We start from the raw sequence: 18,314 nt of genomic DNA, 5'->3' as shown, positions 1-18,314 counted from the left end.
CTCCCTCCAGCCCGAAATACAATATGAGAGCGTCTCCCGGCCGCAGCCACTGCCCCGCACCCTCTAACACGCATGGTGGGCAATCGTGCGCGTGCACAAAATGCCAGCTTGGCACATTGGCAGTGCCAACCTGGTACCCTGGCAGTGCCCTTGCCAGCTGGCAGTGTCACCGTTGCACCTTGACAGTGCCAGGATGGCACCCAGGTGGGCACAGCTAGGGTACCCAGGTGGCACCAGCAGTGCCAGGGCACCACCCTGCGCAAAGGGCATACAGCTGCCGGCCTCCGTTCCCCTTGGAAACCCATACGAGTGCAGTTCTGTCTGCTCCCCGTTTGTGTGGACCAGTGCTGAACAGCGCTTGCCCTAGGTCTCCGAGGCGAATGGATTGAATTCCAAAGCCTGAGGTCCCCTGGAGATCTGCATGTTAGAGTACCAGCCTCCCGAACAGGCGACGGAATATGGTGACTAGGGCCTTTTCACAGTAACTTCAGTTTTATGGGGCTGGTTTAGCACACTGGGCTAAATCGCTGGCTTTTAAAGCAAACCAAGGCAGGGCAGCAGCACGGTTCAATTTCCGTACCAGCCTCCCCGAACAGGCGCCGGAATGTGGCGACTAGGGGCTTTTCACAGTAACTTCATTGAAGCCTACTCGTGACAATAAGCGATTTTCATTTCATTTCATACTGCCTCGCTCTAATATGCAGATTTGCCACAAGTGATCTTGCCCATCGCGAGGCGTTGCGATCCGGGTTGGTCCCAGGAGTTGGGTCTCCCGGCTGTCACTGGCCACCCTGTGCCACAGTGAGATGCTTTTCCGGCACAGCGTGGCCGGAAGATCACGCCCAATATGTCTGATGGCAGATGGGACTGGAGAGTTTCCTGGACAGTCATGTTGCAGAATGCAATGGCATACTTTGCCAGTCTCAATCATGAACTAATCTACCACAAGTCTATTGTCATGAGAATGTCACTTTAATAAATGTTTGGCTGCTCATGTTACTGCAGTGATGTCAGAGTGTGGGTGGAGCTGAGCTCTGGATCAGCTTTTTAGTTTCACTTTGAGAAAAGCTTGGGTGTGTCTGTTTTTTTGGTTTTGTTTTAGTGTTGGAGCTGAAGCCAGACAAAGCAGGTGTACTGTTGTTCTCTCTGCCATGAAAAGACTATCTCTTGATCATTTGGTGAATTCAGAATTATAACTGTTTTCAGTAGTGAATTTAAACCTGATGTGCTTCTGTTAAAAGGTGTTTCTTTTGTCTTCTGGATGTTGTTTGGGAATTTATTAAGGATTACTTAGTGTTGTATTCTTTGGGGGCTGTATTTGAACTAATAGGGCAGCACGGTGGCGCAGTGGGTGAGCCTGCTGCCTCACGGCGCTGAGGTCCCAGGTTCGATCCTGGCTCTGGGTCACTATCCGTGTGGAGTTTGCACATTCTCCCTGTGTTTGCGTGGGTTTCGCCCCCACAACCCAAAGATGAGCAGGCTAGGTGGATTGGCCATGCTAAATTGCCCCTTAATTGGAAAAAAATGAATTGGGTACATTACATTTAAAAAAAAAATTGAATTAATGGCTGCTAAGATGTTCACTATGTTTTAAAAAGGTTAACTTGAGTTTATAGAATAAACATTGTTTTGCTTTTAAAAATACTTTTCGATTTCTGCTGTACCACACCTGTAGAGTGGGCCGTGTGCTCCCCATTCCACAATCTATTAAAAGTTGTGGGTCAGGTGAACTCCATGATACACTTTGGGATTCTCTAAACCCTGGCCCATAACACTATGGTCACCTTAGGGCATAGTACCTGGAGGAGGTGTGCTATAGTGGCCCAGCTATAGGCATGACTGCTTCTTCCTGTACAATAATGCCCAGAAGCAAATTTACTACATGACAAATGTTTGATGAAAGGGTGGAATTGTATTTAGTGCCTACAGTTTCAGGAGCTTTCTAATTTCCAGTTGGTCAACGTGGTGTATACTATAATAGGTTAAACAAGCAGTCAGTTTACCACCTCCCTTTGTGTAATGTCCCATTCCTAGCTCCTATTATTGTTCATCACCCATCAATGCATTAATCAAACACAAATACGAGATTCGTTGTGACACATGTTAACTCTTAAAAAGGAGATTTAGGCTATTAAATTAAACTGTCGAATGCATTCTTGAGTTAATTTGTTACAGGTAGCGTTGTGAAATACAAAGTTGTTTCACAAATTAACATAGACAAGCCATAGAATAATGGTGGTTTAGGACATTAAATGTTCATCTATTAACTCTGGCTTTGAATCTAGCCCAGCTTGATAAGTCGCTGCCACGCTGACTCACTTAAGGCAATTTTCATCCCCAGTGTCTACCAGGTGTAAGTGCAGAGCATGGGGCTGACCATACAAAATGCAGAGAGGAACCAACACACAAATGACTCAACATTAATTGTGAATCACATGGGCAGCACGGTGGCTCAGTGGTAGCACTGCAGTCTCACGGCGCCGAGGTCCCAGGTTCGATCCCGGCTCTGGGTCACTGTCCATGTGGAGTTTGCACATTCTCCCCGTGTTTGCGTGGGTTTCACCCCCACAACCCAAAGATGTGCAACGTAGGTGGATTGAACATGTTAAAATTGCCCCTTAATTGGAAAAAATGAATTGGGTACTCTAAATTGATAAAAAAAATAACAAAATTGTGAATCACATTCATAAGAAAAGCTCACCTCAGAGATAAGTTATACTATAAATTGACTCTTCTCTCACTGCCTACCTGCCTCCTTTAAATACTCCATAAAACCTATCTCTATTCTTATCTGCCTCAATATCACCTTATGTAACTTGGTGTTAAATTTTGCTTTATCACCGTCCTGCGAAGCACCTTGAGGCATTTTATTGTGTTAAAGATGCTATGTAAATTGTTGTTGTTGAGATTAGAATTGTCATTTGGTGTAGAGGGAGTGTAATGTTCTGTGGGTATCCTCAAGTTGTACGAAAGGTTTTCATTTTTATTTTGTTTGAGCTGGTACTTATTTACTATAATAAATATTTATCTTTGGCTGTCAAGTTTTTATACATTGCACCGTGCACACTACTAAGATTTGTGTGTGGTTAAATATGCAAATATTGTGTGATATTCCTCGGCCACAAAAACCTTTGACTAAAAATATAGACCCACATAGATTAATGAGCACCATTCCAATGTAGAGTAAGCACATTGCAGATAAATGGTTTGTATCTACACAATAAAAATGGAATTTGGGAAGATGATGACATTGAAAGTTGCTGTGTGTGTATTTAAGCTGCTTTGCGGGGAAATTAATCAAAAACATTTATTTTGAGCTACAGGATGTTATCAAGCAAATGAGTGCCCTATTCCCTTGGCAGCATATCCTAAGTAATTAATAGCAACACTGTCAGTTTTTAAATAAGAGTTACTATCGTGAGGGAATTGATTTTTTAAAAAGAAAACTCAGAGAGCGTTTGTTTTTACTCATTTTCAGTGCGGGCATGTGCAAGGTCACAATGTGCTCCTTGCATGTTTATTAAATGCTTTTACTCTTTAAAAAAAAATGCCGCAAAGCAATCTGGAAAATAAACATACAGGTGCTGTTCCCCCTGTGCTGTTGATTCTCTTCCTGTGTCCACTGTTGCCACTCGAGATAAACAAGACATTTGTCACGCAGTTCACTCACTGGCTGCTTGTCAAAGCAGAAACCAGTCTGTCATGCCTGGACATGAATAAATCTGGCCCCCCCATTAATTTATTTTTCTCTGGAGGCCAGTCTCTCCTGCCCAGGTGACCTCCGTAGTTTGTACACTTTTATTCTGAAGACAACGCGCATTGTGCCAAGCGGTGCTCAAAATTTGTAATTTCAAAAATGTAATTTAAACTCTCTGGCTTCCCTGAACTTCTGGTTAGCTCGTCAGTGTGAACTTTGTCACGCATCAGTGATCCAGAGCGCAATAGCAGTTGGCATTAACTATTGGCACATAAGTGGAGCTAGATTTGTGGATACAAAGTACCGTCTTTACATTGAGGATACACTCCATCATGTTGTGTGGCACTACCATCATGCTAAATGGCATAGACTTTGAACAGATCTAGCATCTCAAGACTGGGTGCTTGAGGGCCATCGTCAGCAGTAGAATTGTACTTAACCATAATCTATAGCCTCATGGCCCCGCGTATCCCCCACTCTACCATTACTACCAAGCCAGGGGATCAACCCTGGTTCAATGAAGAGTGCAGGACGGATGCTAGGAGCAACATCAGACATACCTAAAAATGAGGTGTCAACCTGGTGAAGCTACAACACAGGACTGCTTGCGTGTCAAACATGATGAGCAGCAAGTAAGAGACAGAGCTAAGCAAGCCCACAAACAATGGATCAGATCTAGCTCTGCAGTCCTGCCACATCCAGCCATGAATGGTGGTGGACTGTTAAACAACTCATTGGCTCCACAAATAGCCCATCCTCAATAATGGAGGAGCCTGGCATATCTGCAAAAGGTAAGGCTGAAGCATTCGCACCAGTCTTCACCAGATGTGCTGAGTGGATGATCCATCTTGTCCTCCTCCGGAGGTCCCTAGAATCAAAAACATCAGTCTACTGCCAATTTGATTTGCTTCACATGAATTATGAAACGGCTGAAGGCACTGGGGGTTGCAAAGGCTATGGGCCTTAGCAATATTCCTGAAGGCTTGTGCTCCAGAACCTGCCGTGCCGCTAGCCACCAAGCTGTTCCAGTACAGCTACAAAGCTGGCATCTGCCTGGCAATGTGGAAAATTGTCCAGGTGTGTCCTGTACACAAGAAACAGGACAAATCAATCCGGCCACTTACCATCCAAACAATCTACTCTCAACCATCAGTAAAGTGATGGAAGGGGTGACCAGCCCGTACCAGCCTCCCCAAACAGGCGCCGGAATGTGGCGACTAGGGGCTTTTCACAGTAACTTCATTTGAAGCCTACTGGTGACAATAAGCGATTTTCATATCAACACTTAAGATCAAGCAGCGCTTACTCAGCGATACCTTGCTCACTGACGCTCAGTTTGGGTTCCACTTGCCTGGATAAGTACAGCTCCAACAACACTCAAGAAGCTCAGCACCATCAGGACAAAGCAGCCCACTTGATTGCTGCCCCTTCCACAAACATTCAATCTCTCCACTACTGATGAACAGTGGCAGTCATGTGTACCATTTACAAGATGCATTGCAGGAACTCACCAGAGTTCCTCGGGTAAATCTTCCAAACCCACAACCACTCCCATCTAGAAGGACAAGAGCAGCAGATCATTGGGAACACCATCACCACCACCTGGAAATTCCCCTCCAAGTCACTCCCCGCCCTGACTTGGAAATATATCGCCGTTCCCTCGCTGTCGTTGGGTCAAAATCCTGGAATTCAGGGCAGCACGATGGCACAGTGGGTTAGCCCTGCTGCCTCACTGCGCCGAGGTCCCAGGTTGGATCCCGGCTCTGGATCACTGTCCGTGTGGAGTTTGCACATTCTCCCCGTGTTTGTGTGGGTTTCAACCCCACAACCCAAAGATGTGCAGGATAGGTGGATTGGCCACGCTAAATTGCCTCTTAATTGGAAAAAAATAATTGGGTACTCTAAATTTATTTATTTTTTAAATCCTGGAATTCTCTCCCTAACAGCACAGTGAGTGTACCTACACCTTGGGGACTGCAGCAGTTCAAGAAGACAGCTCACTGCCACCTTCTGAAGGACAACTAGGGATGGGCAATAAATGTTGGCCTAACCAGCGACATCCACATCCTGTAAATGAATAAAATATGTGTTGATCCTTGTGTCTTAATAAAGCTCGTAGTCTCAAAGTTGAAGTAGATGCTTTATTGTGAGTTTGTTCTGTCTTCAGTGCTTAACTTACAGTTACCTCGATGCTGCTTGCCTATGTCCTGCTACCAATTCCCCCTTCTGTGAAGTGTGTCCTCACTTTCTGTTCCTCTGTATTTATAGCTCTCCCGTGCTCCCTCTAGTGCTTGCTCAGTTGTATTGCATCTACACTGATATACAATCACCACAAAATAAGGAGAATAAAGCAGCGCAGTAAAATGGACCCCATGGGTCCTCTTTAAATAAAGCACTCTGGTATAACCAGGTATTTATCAATGCCACTTTGTTGTACAGTTTCTCACCAGTTGAATTGCTTGATGAAGATTATCGGTCTTGTGGTCACTTCCACATTTGTTGGGGCAGGTGAATTTTCTTTTGAAGCAAATGAAGCTTTTTTGAGAGATAATGCTTTTTATCGCCAGTGTCGGCACATAGAAATAAATCAAATCTAGCTCAGGATATTTGCAGAGTGAAGGCTGTTTTACCTGTCTTCCAGGCGCCGGAATGTGGCGACTAGAGGTTTTTCCCGGTAACTTCATTGCAGTTAATGTAAGCCTACTTGTGACAATAAAGATTGTGAAAGAGAAATGGTAGAATCAGACTGCCCAGAAGGTGACTAGTTTGGCTCATTTTGCCTGGGCTAACGTCTCTGAAAGAGCTGCCCATTAGTCCCATTTCATCCCAACCTCCCCACAGCCGGGCAATCCTTTCCCTTTTAAGTTTTTAGCTGATTCCCTTTTGGAAGTTGCTATTGTGCTTTCACGTCAAATACACTGCGCCAAGGGAATTTTTCAGTTGTGTCAACAATGTCAAGTCCAAACACTTTGTGGATTTCTCCAGTCTCCTCCATGAAAATAAGTCTCGCGTCTTCAACATTTACATCCCTTTAAAATTTTCATAAACAGACCCAACATTCTTTGAATCAAAGTTATGCTCTACACTCCATTGGACAAACGTTGTATTTACTTGCTTTCAAAGTGGAGCGTTTTCATTGTCTGCATTTTGGAGTTATTGGCAAATCTTTGCCAGTTTCCTGGATTGGTGTGCCAGCCAAGATGCCTAGCACATGATTTATTACTGCTTCTATTTCTGAGGTAAAGAAATATCCACCAACACAGTAGAGGTGCTGCGTGGTACATTCTTAAGTCACAAAGGCCGGGAAAGTAGCCAGGCCTGGTTCCTGAGTGAGTTGACCCCGGCGAGATTAACATATGACAAGTCTCCACATTCTTGGAGAGGGATCATGGAAAATGCCCCATGATTTCCATTCCTGATCCTTGCTGGAAATATAGATGTGCAAACAATGAGTGAAAATTAATTCATTAAAAAATAAATAAAGTTAGAGTAACCAATTCTCTTTTATTTTCAATTAAGGGGCAATTTAGCGTGGCCAATCCACCTACCCTGCACATCTTTGGGTTGCGGGGATGAGACCCACGCAGACATGGGGAGAATGTGCAAACTCCACACTGACAGTGGAGTGAAAATGAATTCCAAGTTGGTTATGATGGGCATGCAGTCAAATAACCCATGCAAGGCCTATGTCTAGTTGCTTGCATGGAGGATTTTGATTTGATTTATTATTGTCACATGTATTAGTATACAGTGAAAAGTATTATTTCTTGCATGCTATACAAACAATGCATACCGTACATAGGGAAGGAAGGAGTGACTGCAGAATATAATGTTACAGTTAAAGCAAGGTGTAGAGAAAAGATTAACTTAATACGAGGTAGGTTCATTCAAAAGTCTGATGGCAGTAGGAAAGAAGCTGTTCTTGAGTCGGTTGGTACGTGACCTCAAACTTTGGTATCTTTTTCCTGACGGAAGAAGGTGGAAGAGAGTGTGTCCGGGGTGCGTGGGGTCCTTAATTATGCTGGCTGCCTTTCTGAGGCAGCGGGAATTATAGATAGAGTCAATGGATGGGAGGCTGGTTTGCGTGATGGATTGAGCTACATTCACGACCTTTTGTAGTTTCCTGCAGTCTTGGGCAGAGCAGGCTCCATACCAAGCTGTGATACAACCAGAAAGAATGCTTTCTATGGTTCATCTGTAGAAGTTGGTGACTGTCGTAGCTGACATGTCAAATTTCCTTAGTCTTCTGAGAAAGTAGAGTCGTTGGTGGGCTTTCTTAACTATAGTGTCGGCATGGGGGGGGGGGGGGGGGGGGGGGGAGAGAGAGACCAGGACAGGTTGTTGGTGATCTGTACCTGAATATGAATGTACTGTACATTAACATCCCAATATAGAGTGTGTGTAAATGGAGCAGACATATTTACAGGGCACTGAAACTCTTGACCCTTTCTACTTTGTTTCCATTGATGTAGACAGGGGCAAGTTCTCCACTACGCTTCCTGAGGTCGATGACAATCTCCTTCATTTTGTTGACATTGAGGGAGAGATTATATTCGCCGCACCAGTTCACCAGATTCTCTATCTCATTCCTGTACTCCGTCTTGTCATTGTTTGAATACTGACCCACTACGGTGGTGTCATCAGCAAATTTGAAAATCGAGTTGGAGAGGAATTTGGCCACACAGTCATTGGTGGATAAGGAGTATAGTAGGGGGCTGAGGACACAGCCTTGTGGCCGTGCTGCCCTGTGGATCACCAGTGTTGATGATCGTGGAGGAGGTGTTGTTGCCTATCCTTGCTGATTGTGGCCTGTGGGTTAGAAAGTTCAGGATCCAGTCACAGAGGGAGGAGCCGAAGCCAAGGCCACGAAGTTTGGAGATGAGTTTCGTAGGATGATAGTGTTGAAGGCTGAGCTTTAGTCGATAAATAGGAGTCTGACATAGGTGTCTTTGTTATCTCGGTGTTCCAAGGTAAAGTGCAGGGCCTTGGAGATGGCGTCTGCTGTGGACCTGTTGCAGCGGTAGGCGAACTATAGTGGATCAAGGCAATCCGGGAGGCTGGAGTTGATTCGTGCCATGACCAAGGCAGCATGGTAGCACAAATGGATAGCACTGTGGCTTCACAGTTCCAGGGTCCCAGGTTCGATTCCCGGCTTGGGTCACTGTCTGTGCGGAGTACGCACGTTCTCCCTGTGTCTGCGCGGGTTTCCTCCGGATGCTCCGGTTTCCTCCCACGGTCCAAAGACGTGCAGGTTGGGTGGATTAGCCATGATAAATTACCCTTAGTGACCAAAAAGGTGAGGAAGGGTTATTGTGTTATGGGGATAGGGTGGAAGTGAGGACTTAAGTGGGTCTGTGCAGACTCGATCGGCCGAATGGCCTCCTTCTGCACTGTATGTTCTATGACTAACCTTTCGAAGCACTTCATGATGATGGATGTCAGCCACTGGGCGATAGTTATTAAGACAGGTTGCTTGGCTTTCTTCTGGTACAGAGATGATGGTCGTCTTCTTGAAGCAGATAGGGACCTCAGATTGTTGTAAAGAGAGGTTGAAGATGTCTGCGGATACCCCCGCCAGCTGATCCACGCAAGACCTGAGTGCTCATCCGGGCCAGTGGCTTTCCGTAGGTTAACCTTCGAGAAGGCTGCTCTGACGTCTGCAGTGGTGATCTCAGATACAAGTTCATCCGAGGCTTCTGGGTTGGAGCACTTCCAAATATGACCAAATTCCAAGGATGACCACTTGGAAATTATTGCATAGTCACTGTCGCCCGTAGAACTGTATCTCAACATATTTAGCCAATTTTAGGTTAGTAGGGTTGTCGTAATCAAGTTTACTTTAACCTAATCCTAAAATCCAGTTGCCAATTGTCTTCTTTCTCTTTCTCTTAAAGATGCTGACTCCCTGCTCTAGGGTGTTGTTCTCCACGTTTCGCACACTTAGCAATTATGTCAAGTATCAGTGGACTTTTTACAGGGGGATTACGTTCAACTTGATCCAGTCTTTAGCCAAGGTGCAGTTGTAGTAGAAGTTGCTGGATAACAATCAGGATATGGGCTCCCTTTTGTTCCCTAGCCCAGTGGCAATAAGCCACTGCCCAAAGACTGGGTATCTCGGTACAGACTGAGGTTAAAACCAGGATTGGTTTCCACGTATTCCTCAGCTAGTCACTGGACAAACTTACTGAACTGTCAGGGGAGAAAATTCCTGGCTGATATTTTTGGTTATCCGTTCCAACACTCATGGTCAAGATGGGTATCCACTGTCAGTGCCCTGTAAATATGTCTGCTCCATTTACACACACTCTATATTGGGATGTTCATGTACAGTATATTCATATGCAGTGTATACATTTGGAGAACCAAAGCTTTCAGATCTTTAAATTACCACGTTCGCATCTTTTTAAAGAATTCTTTTGTAGAAGCGACTTGTAATATTTGTACATTAGTTACTTGGTATCTGTTGTGAGTTTTTATGCTGACAGTAAGAGAATGCCTGTGGCAAATTGGTTGATTGTTTCCATGCTGTAATCGTGGGGAAGGCTCTTTATTTATTCATTTATGGGATACGGGCGTTGCTGACTGGCCAGCACTTATTACCCATCCCTAATGGCCCTTTGGCCATTTCAGAGGGCATTTAAGAATCAACTGCATCGACTCAAATCACATGCTGCAACCGTCATCAAAAAGAATTGTTCAAAGATCCCAAGGTTTTGGAATGTATTATCTCCAGGACTATTTTGAGTATTGCACAGTTGAACCTTGCATTGCCAACTAATGGTTTCATTCCTTTGCTTCAGGAGAATTATAAATTATGGCAGCACGGTGGAGCAGTGGTTAGCACTGCTGCCTAACGGCACCGAGGTCCCAGGTTCGATCCCGGCTCTGGGTCACTGTCCATGTGGAGTTTGCACATTCTCCCCGTGTTTGCGTGGGTTTCTCCCCCACAACCCAAAGATGTGCAGGGTAGGTGGATTGGCCACACTAAATTGCCCCTTAATTGGAAAAAATTAATTGGGTACTCTAAATTTATCTTTAAAAAAATTCTAAATTATTGGGGAGACAGTGGTGTAGTGATATTGTTGCTGGTCTAGCAATCCAGAGGACCCAGGGTGAAGCTCTGGGGGCTCGGGTTCAAATCCCACCATAGCAGATGATAAAATTCTAATTCAGTAAAAATCTGGAATTAAATGTCTAATGATGACCATGAAACCATTGTCGATTGTTGCAACAAAACCATCTGATTCATCTGCTGTCCTTTCCTGATCTGGCCTACATATGACTCCAGGACCACAGCAATGTGGTTGACTATTAGCTTCCCCTTCGCGGGCAATTAGAGATGGGCAATAAATGTAGGTCCAGCCAGTGACGCCCACATCCCATGAACAAATACAATTGTTAATTGAACATAAATGTAAGTTGGTTTAACCTTTACTGCTTCTTCTGGGCCAAAGGGATAATATTCTGTCTTGTTAAAAAGAATCAAAAATTACTCTGAAGCATTCTCTTTCTGCTTGAAAATATAAAGCTGTGTGTGTGGTTCAGCAACTCTCATGATATTAGCAAACTATATTTTGGACTATTTTAATAAGGGTAGTCTTGTGAACAACATGCATTAATTTTGGGAGTTAAATAACTTTTGTTGCATTGAGGGGGACAGTGGCATAGTGGTAATGTTAGTGGACTTGTAATGCAGAGGCCCAAGCTAATGCTGCGGAAAAAACGGGCTCAAATCCCACCATGGTAGCTGATGGGAGTTCAAATTCAAACAAGATATCCAAGATTGGAAACTAGCCTCTGTAACGGTGACCATGAAACTATCACTGATTGTTGTAAAAACCCACCTGGTTCACTAATGCCCACTAGGGGAGGAAATCTGCTGTCCTTGCCCGGTCTGGTCTACGTGTAACTTCAGATCCACAGCAATGTGGCTGACCCTTAACCCCTGTCTGAAATGACAACAGACTCCGTTCAAGGGTGATTAAGGATGAATGGACCTTGCCAACAACACCCACATTCCACGAATGAATAAAGAAAATTAAATTTACTTTTTAGTTTCACCTTGACAGAAGAAATATTTCCCAAATATCCTGCCTTGATCCAATGGACATTATTTTACATTATTTACACTATTTAAAAAAAGAAATTGCAAGGAAATTTGGGTCGCTGGGGAAATGAGGGCTATTAATCAACCAGTACAGTTTCAGACAGAGCACCAACCTGATATATGTCCTGCCTTTCTACTGTCTCAGCATAAAAACAGGATGCTTCTGCTGTGGACATTGTTTCTTGGGCCTTTGAGCTTGTTTGAAGCAAGGTTTCTCAGACTTGTATTAAATAACATTATGCAATATCCTGTCCCCAGAGGAAATGCTGTTGTCCTCCTGAAAAGTTTGATTTTTTTTAAAGCATCTTATTTGCCAAATGGCTTGATATCTGCTTTATTTAAACTTTGTTAAATTATAGTTAGGCATTTAAGATAGTGAAGAATCTTTGCAAATCTCTGAAATATCAGCTGTGGCTCAGGGTAACCCTTTTGGACTCTTGAGTCAAGATTGAGGGTACAAATCCTGTACCAGAGAGTTGGGCGGCACAGTGGTTAGCACTGTTGCTTCACAGCGCCAGGGACCTGCGTTCAATCCCCAGCATGGGCCACTGTCTGTGCAGAGTCTGCACGTTCTCCCTGTGTCTGCGTGGGTTTCCTCCAGGTGCTCCAGTTTCCTCCCACAAGTCCCGAAAGACGTGCTGTTAGGTGAATTGGACATTCTGAATTCTCCCTCTGTGTACCCGAACAGAGTGTGGCGACTAGAGGATTTTCACAGTAACTTCATTGCAGTGTTTTTTAAATTTATTATTTGTTTAAATAAATTTAAAGTACCCAATTATTTTTTTCCCCAATTAAGGGGCAATTTAGCGTGGCCAATCCACCTAATCTACATATCTTTGGACTGTGGGGGTGAAATGGGGAGAATGTGCAAACTCCACACGGACAGTGACCCAGAGTCGGGATTCGAACCCGGGTCCTCAGCGCCGTGGGCAGCAGTACGAACACTACGCCATGTGCTGCCTGAATGACTACACTTCATTAAGTCATTTGGTGGTTATAAAGCCAACTTTGGGAAGTCCTGAAGTTCTGGGGCTACGTTCAGCTTCCGGAAATATTGAAAAGGGTGATTTGTACATAAGGGTCGGGGGAGCCCACTCATCCCCTTGAACCTCCGGCATTTAATAAGAACAGGGTTGATCTGATTTTAACCTCGACCCCATAAATCCCCCCTCACCTTTCACTCCTCCCCCTTTTTAATCGAGAATCTATCTAGCTCTGCCTTGAAAATATTCAAGTGTTCTGCTTCCACTGCCTTTTTGAGGAAGAGAGTTCCGTGACCTTCAGAGACGAAAATTCTGCTCATCTCCATCTTAAATGAGCGATCCCTTATTTTTAAACAGTGACCCCTTGTTCTAGATTCTTCGAAAAGAAGAAACATCTTCTCCACCTCCACCCTGTAAGTACCCCTCAGGATCGTAGATACCTTGGTATCCCTACAGTGCAGAAGGAGGCCATTCGGCCCATAGAGTCTGCACCAACCTTCTGAGAGAACCCCCAACCCAGGCCCACTAACCCGCACTATCGCCGTAACTGCACTAGGACACCCAGATCCCTTAGCACCTCAGAGCTCTGCAATCTCTGACCGTTTCGTAATACATCTTTAAAACTCTTTCTGCTAAAGTGGACAATTTCACACTTGCCCACGTTATACTCCATTTGCCAGATTTTTGCTTACTCACTTAACCTATTGATGTCCATTTGTAGCCTCCTTACGTCCTCTTCACAATTCACTTTATTACCTATCTTTGTGTTGTCAGCAAATTTAGCAACCATACCTTCAGTCCCATTAGAACATAGAACATAGAACAGTACAGCACAGAACAGGCCCTTCGGCCCTCGATGTTGTGCCGAGCAATGATCACCCTACTCAAACCCACGTATCCACCCTATACCCGTAACCCAACAACCCCCCCTTAACCTTTTTAGGACACTAAGGGCAATTTATCATGGCCAATCCACCTAACCCGCACATCTTTGGACTGTGGGAGGAAACCGGAGCACCCGGAGGAAACCCACGCACACACGGGGAGGACGTGCAGACTCCGCACAGACAGTGGCCCAGCCGGGAATCGAACCTGGGACCCTGGAGCTGTGAAGCATTTATGCTAACCACCATGCTACCGTGCTGCCTAATTGTCCAGGTTATTTCAATAAATTGTAAAAAGTTGAGGGTATACCACTGATCCCTGTGGCACAGCACTCGTCGCATCCTGCCAACCCGAAAAATGCCTATTTATCCCTATCCTGGTTTCTTTTTTTTATATAAATTTAAAGTACCCAATTACTTTTTTTTCCCCAATTAAGGGGCAATTTAGCGTGGCCAATCCACCTACGCTGCATATCTTTGGGTTGCAGTTGTGGGGGTGAGAATCATGTAGACACAGCGAGAATGTATCGCCGAGAAAGTATCTGGGGCTGGTTTAGCACACTGGGCTAAATTGCTGGCTTTTAAAGCAGACCAAGGCAGGCCAGCAGCACAGTTCAATTCCCGTACCTTCCTCCCCGAACAGGCGCCGGAATGTGGCGACTAGGGGCTTTTCACAGTAACTTCATTGAAGCCTACTCATGACAATAAGCGATTTTCATTTCATTTATTTCATTTTCAAGTGCCCTACATCTGTTTCTTCTTAGCTAGCGAAATTTAGACCATGTCAATATGTTACCCCCTGTACCATGAGCTTTTATTTTCTGCAGTAACCTTTAATATGGCACCTTATCAAATGCCTTTTGGAAATCTGAGTACAGTACATCCATCGGTTTCCCTTTATCCACAGCACATGTGACTCCTTTGAAGAACTGAAATAAATTGGTTATTGGTTAAACATAAGTTTCCCTTTCACAAAACCATGTTGACTCTGCCTGATTGCCTTGAATTTTCCCAAGTGTCCTGCTGTAACATCTTTAGTAATGGATTCTTACATTTTCCTTATGACAGATGTTAGGCTAACTGCCCTGTAGATTCCTGCTTTTTGTCTCGCTCCATTTTTGAATAATCTAATGGGACCTTCCTCGAATCTAAGGAATTTTGGGAAATTAAAACTAATGCATCAGCTATGTCATTATTCACTTCTTTCAGGACCTGAGGGTGCAGCCCATCCAATTTGCTCCAAACCACTTGGAAGTAGAACCAATTCCTACTTCCCTCAGGATTGTAATTTTCCTGAGTATTTCGCTCCTCTCCATTTCATGATTTATAGCTGTTTCTGGGATGTTACTTATGTCCACTATAGTGAAGACTGATGCAAAATATCTGTTTAAATTCAGCTGTAGCCCTGCTTTCCATGATCAGTTCCCCAGACGCACTTTCTCTAGGACTTATTGTTAAGTGAATTTATTGAACATAAGCTATTGGAAAAGTGCTGGCTAGACCATATGTAGAGTATTGAATAGAGTCCTGTGCACCATACCTTTGGATGTATTAATCTTGGTAGGAGTTTTATTTTCATGTTTCACTGGCTAGGCCAACATTTATTGTCCAACTCTAATTGCCCTTGAGAAGGTGACGTCGCACAGATTCACCAGAATGTAACCTGGGCAGCAAGGGTTACATAGAACAGTACAGCACAGAACAGGCCCTTCAGCCCTCAGTGTTGTGCCGAGCCATGATCACCCTACTCAAACCTACGTATCCACCCTATACCCGCAACCCAACAACCCCCCCCCCCCTTAACCTTACTTTTTTTTTAGGACACTACGGGCAATTTAGCATGGCCAATCCACCTAACCCGCACATCTTTGGACTGTGGGAGGAAACCGGAGCACCCGGAGGAAACCCACGCACACAGGGGGAGGACGTGCAGACTCCACACAGACAGTGACCCAGCCGGGAATCGAACCCGGGACCCTGGAGCTGTGAAGTATTTATGCTAACCACCATGCTACCCTGCTGCCCCTCGTTATGAAAAGAGATGACTTAAATGGATTTCTGGAATGTAGGAGTTGAGAGGTGTTTTGAGTGAGGTGTTTAGGATTTTGCAAGGAATTGAAGGCCTAGATATAATTATGTTATATTTACAGCATAGCAAGTTCCATGTGAGCTGCCTTCCACATGTCTTCCTCTAACATCATCAGCAGTAACTTCTAATCCTTTCTCAAGTATTGCTGAAAAAGAGACATGCTGTTGAAGCTTTCCATCTTGCGCTCATCAGAACAAATGCAAGAACACCAAATTTCAAAGGAAACAGTTTATACTGCATAAGAAAAAGGTGCTGATTTGTTGGCAAGTCAACTCTGGTTGAAATGTTGCCATGGAGACTGCACTCACTCGGGAACTACTGTCCCCAATGCTTTTGTTTAATTCAAAACGAGGCACAGTGACTGATTACGTTCTTTCTACTTTCAGAGGCCTGACCGTATATGACCAACCCATGCTTGCAAAATTCAACGCATAAAGTCTAACGTGAGATGTGGTTCCATGATTGGATAACATTTGCTGAGCAATCCCGAGTATGCTACAAATTATGCTAACACCAATTTAAGATTATCAATTGGGTTTACAGTGTGCTTATGCTTGCTAGAAGCTACATATATTAATAGGCTTAGCCCTGTCCTCTCAGAACAGGAGGAACATGGGCAGGGATTGTGCATTTTTTTTTTGAATTAAACAAAAGCATGGGGGACGCTAGTTCCCTGGTGCATTTCCCCTGGCAGCACCTCAACCAATCAGACTCAATTTACGAACCAATCCGTACCCTTTTTGCATGTGGTATATATTGTTGATCCCTTTGAAATTTGGGTATTCTTCCATCTGTCCGAATGAGTGCAAGGTGAAAAGCTTCAACAGTATGTCTCTTTTTCAACAATAATCCTTTCTCCATCATATGTTTATGCAGCTTTCCCTTAAATGCATTTATGCTAGTCACCTCAGCTAGTCTCTGTGGAAGCATGTTGCACTTTTGAACCACTCTCTAGCTGAAGAGGTTTCTCCTGATTTATCAATGACTGTCTTATTTTATGGTCTTGTTCTGGTCTCCCCTGCAACTTTTCTATGTCGCCCCTATAAAAACCCTTCATAATCTTAGAAATCTCCACCTTATCACCCTCACAGTCTTGCTTTCCCCCGAGAAAAGAGCTGCAGCCAGTTAAATCGTTTCTGATCGGTGTGAATCTCAGTTTGTTATCATTCTAGTAAATCTCTTTTGAACCTTCTCTCCTGCATCTAGATATCTTTTAAAATTTGGAGATCCAAAATGGTCACCGTGTGATCGAGTGAAGGTACAATTCCAGTTTAATTTAACTTTGCCCTTTTCACGGGCAGCACGGTGGCACAGTGGTTAGCATTGCTGCCTACGGCGCTGAGGACCCGGGTTCGAATCCCGGCCCTGGGTCACTGTCCGTGTGGAGTTTGCACATTCTCCCCGTGTATGCGTGGGTTTCACCCCCACAACCCAAAGATGTGCAAGATAGGTAGATTGGCCACGCTAAATTGCCCCTTAATTGGAAAAAATAATTGGGTACTCTAAATTTAATTTTTTTTTAAACTTTGCCCTTTTCAATTCTATCTCTCGTACCAGCCTCCCCGGACAGGCGCCGGAATGTAGCGACTAGTTGCTGTCGTGACAATAAGCAATTTTCATTTCATTTCATTTCTAGCTATGAACCCCAATTTTTCTTTTTTATGGCTTTATTAACATGTATTGCTACTTTTAGTGTCTTGTGAAACCATGTACCCCTAGATCTTCTGTTCCTATACCCCATTTTGACACTTGTTTTCCAAGAGACATTTATTTTCCTCATTCTGCCTATCCCATTTAATACCCTGCTGATTCCTGCTGCCCAGGATGACACATTTACGTTAGCCATTTAGACAAGGTAATGGAGGGTTTGTTTGGAAAACTGTCTAGCAAGAGTTATAATTTTAGGAGGGGAAGAAAATGCACCCCATTCCATTTTATGATCTGTTTGTATTTCCTTGCATTGATTCTCATCGAACTAATTCAGGTGAAAGCATGCATTTTCTCTGAACATATTTAACCAGTTTATTTTGCTTCCTCTTTATCTTTATTGTCGTTATTACATGTCAGAATACCCTGATGTATTTGGCTATAGTGATCTGTTCCCATTCTAATCAGGTTGCGGGTCACGCTCTGTTAAAGATTAGCAGATGAATGCGCGTTTTCTATTAACAATATTTGGTTACTGACAGACAGAATGGTACTAGTTCTTTACTGGGAGGTGGGTAGATGGATGCCGACAGTGTCAAAATCAGTAAACAAACCTATTCTCAGTGTTGTGAATGTACAGCAACCAATATTCAACAACATAATTGTTTGGTAACTAAATACATATGCCAGGAAAATATGAGTAGCCTTCCAGATGAAAGAGAGCCATTCTGTTGTGCATTTGACATGGTTTTGAGCAGTAATCAGCATCTTTCCTCTTCTGGATCCTGACTGTTGTGTTTCATTGATAACAAAGGTTCGGTATACGATGAGCCGTAAAAATATTATAAGCATCCAATGTACGTAGCCATGTGCTTTAAATCCTCCAACAGTGTGGAGCAGCACGGTA

The 18,314-nt window shown here is 44.0% G+C and overlaps 1 protein-coding gene across 7 annotated transcripts in view; it reads left to right on the top strand.

Annotated features, from left to right (window-relative positions):
* The window catches only part of cgnl1 (cingulin-like 1), a 174,069-nt gene that overhangs the window by 27,451 nt on the left and 128,304 nt on the right, over window positions 1-18,314 (top strand). The window contains exon 1 of one of the 7 annotated variants that reach the window (XM_038813304.1): window positions 16,162-16,250. The exons of 5 other annotated variants lie outside the window; for them this stretch is intronic. The gene's annotated coding sequence lies outside the window, so the exon portion shown is untranslated. Of the gene's footprint in view, window positions 1-16,161; window positions 16,251-18,314 lie in introns of those variants that run through there. One more of the 7 variants, XM_038813301.1, reaches the window with a different exon arrangement.

The sequence above is a fragment of the Scyliorhinus canicula genome, chromosome 12, assembly GCF_902713615.1.
Source record: "Scyliorhinus canicula chromosome 12, sScyCan1.1, whole genome shotgun sequence".
In the NCBI taxonomy this organism is placed as follows: domain Eukaryota; kingdom Metazoa; phylum Chordata; class Chondrichthyes; order Carcharhiniformes; family Scyliorhinidae; genus Scyliorhinus; species Scyliorhinus canicula.
Note: the sequence above shows the minus strand (reverse complement) of the source record. Positions and strands in the feature narration are given on the sequence as shown.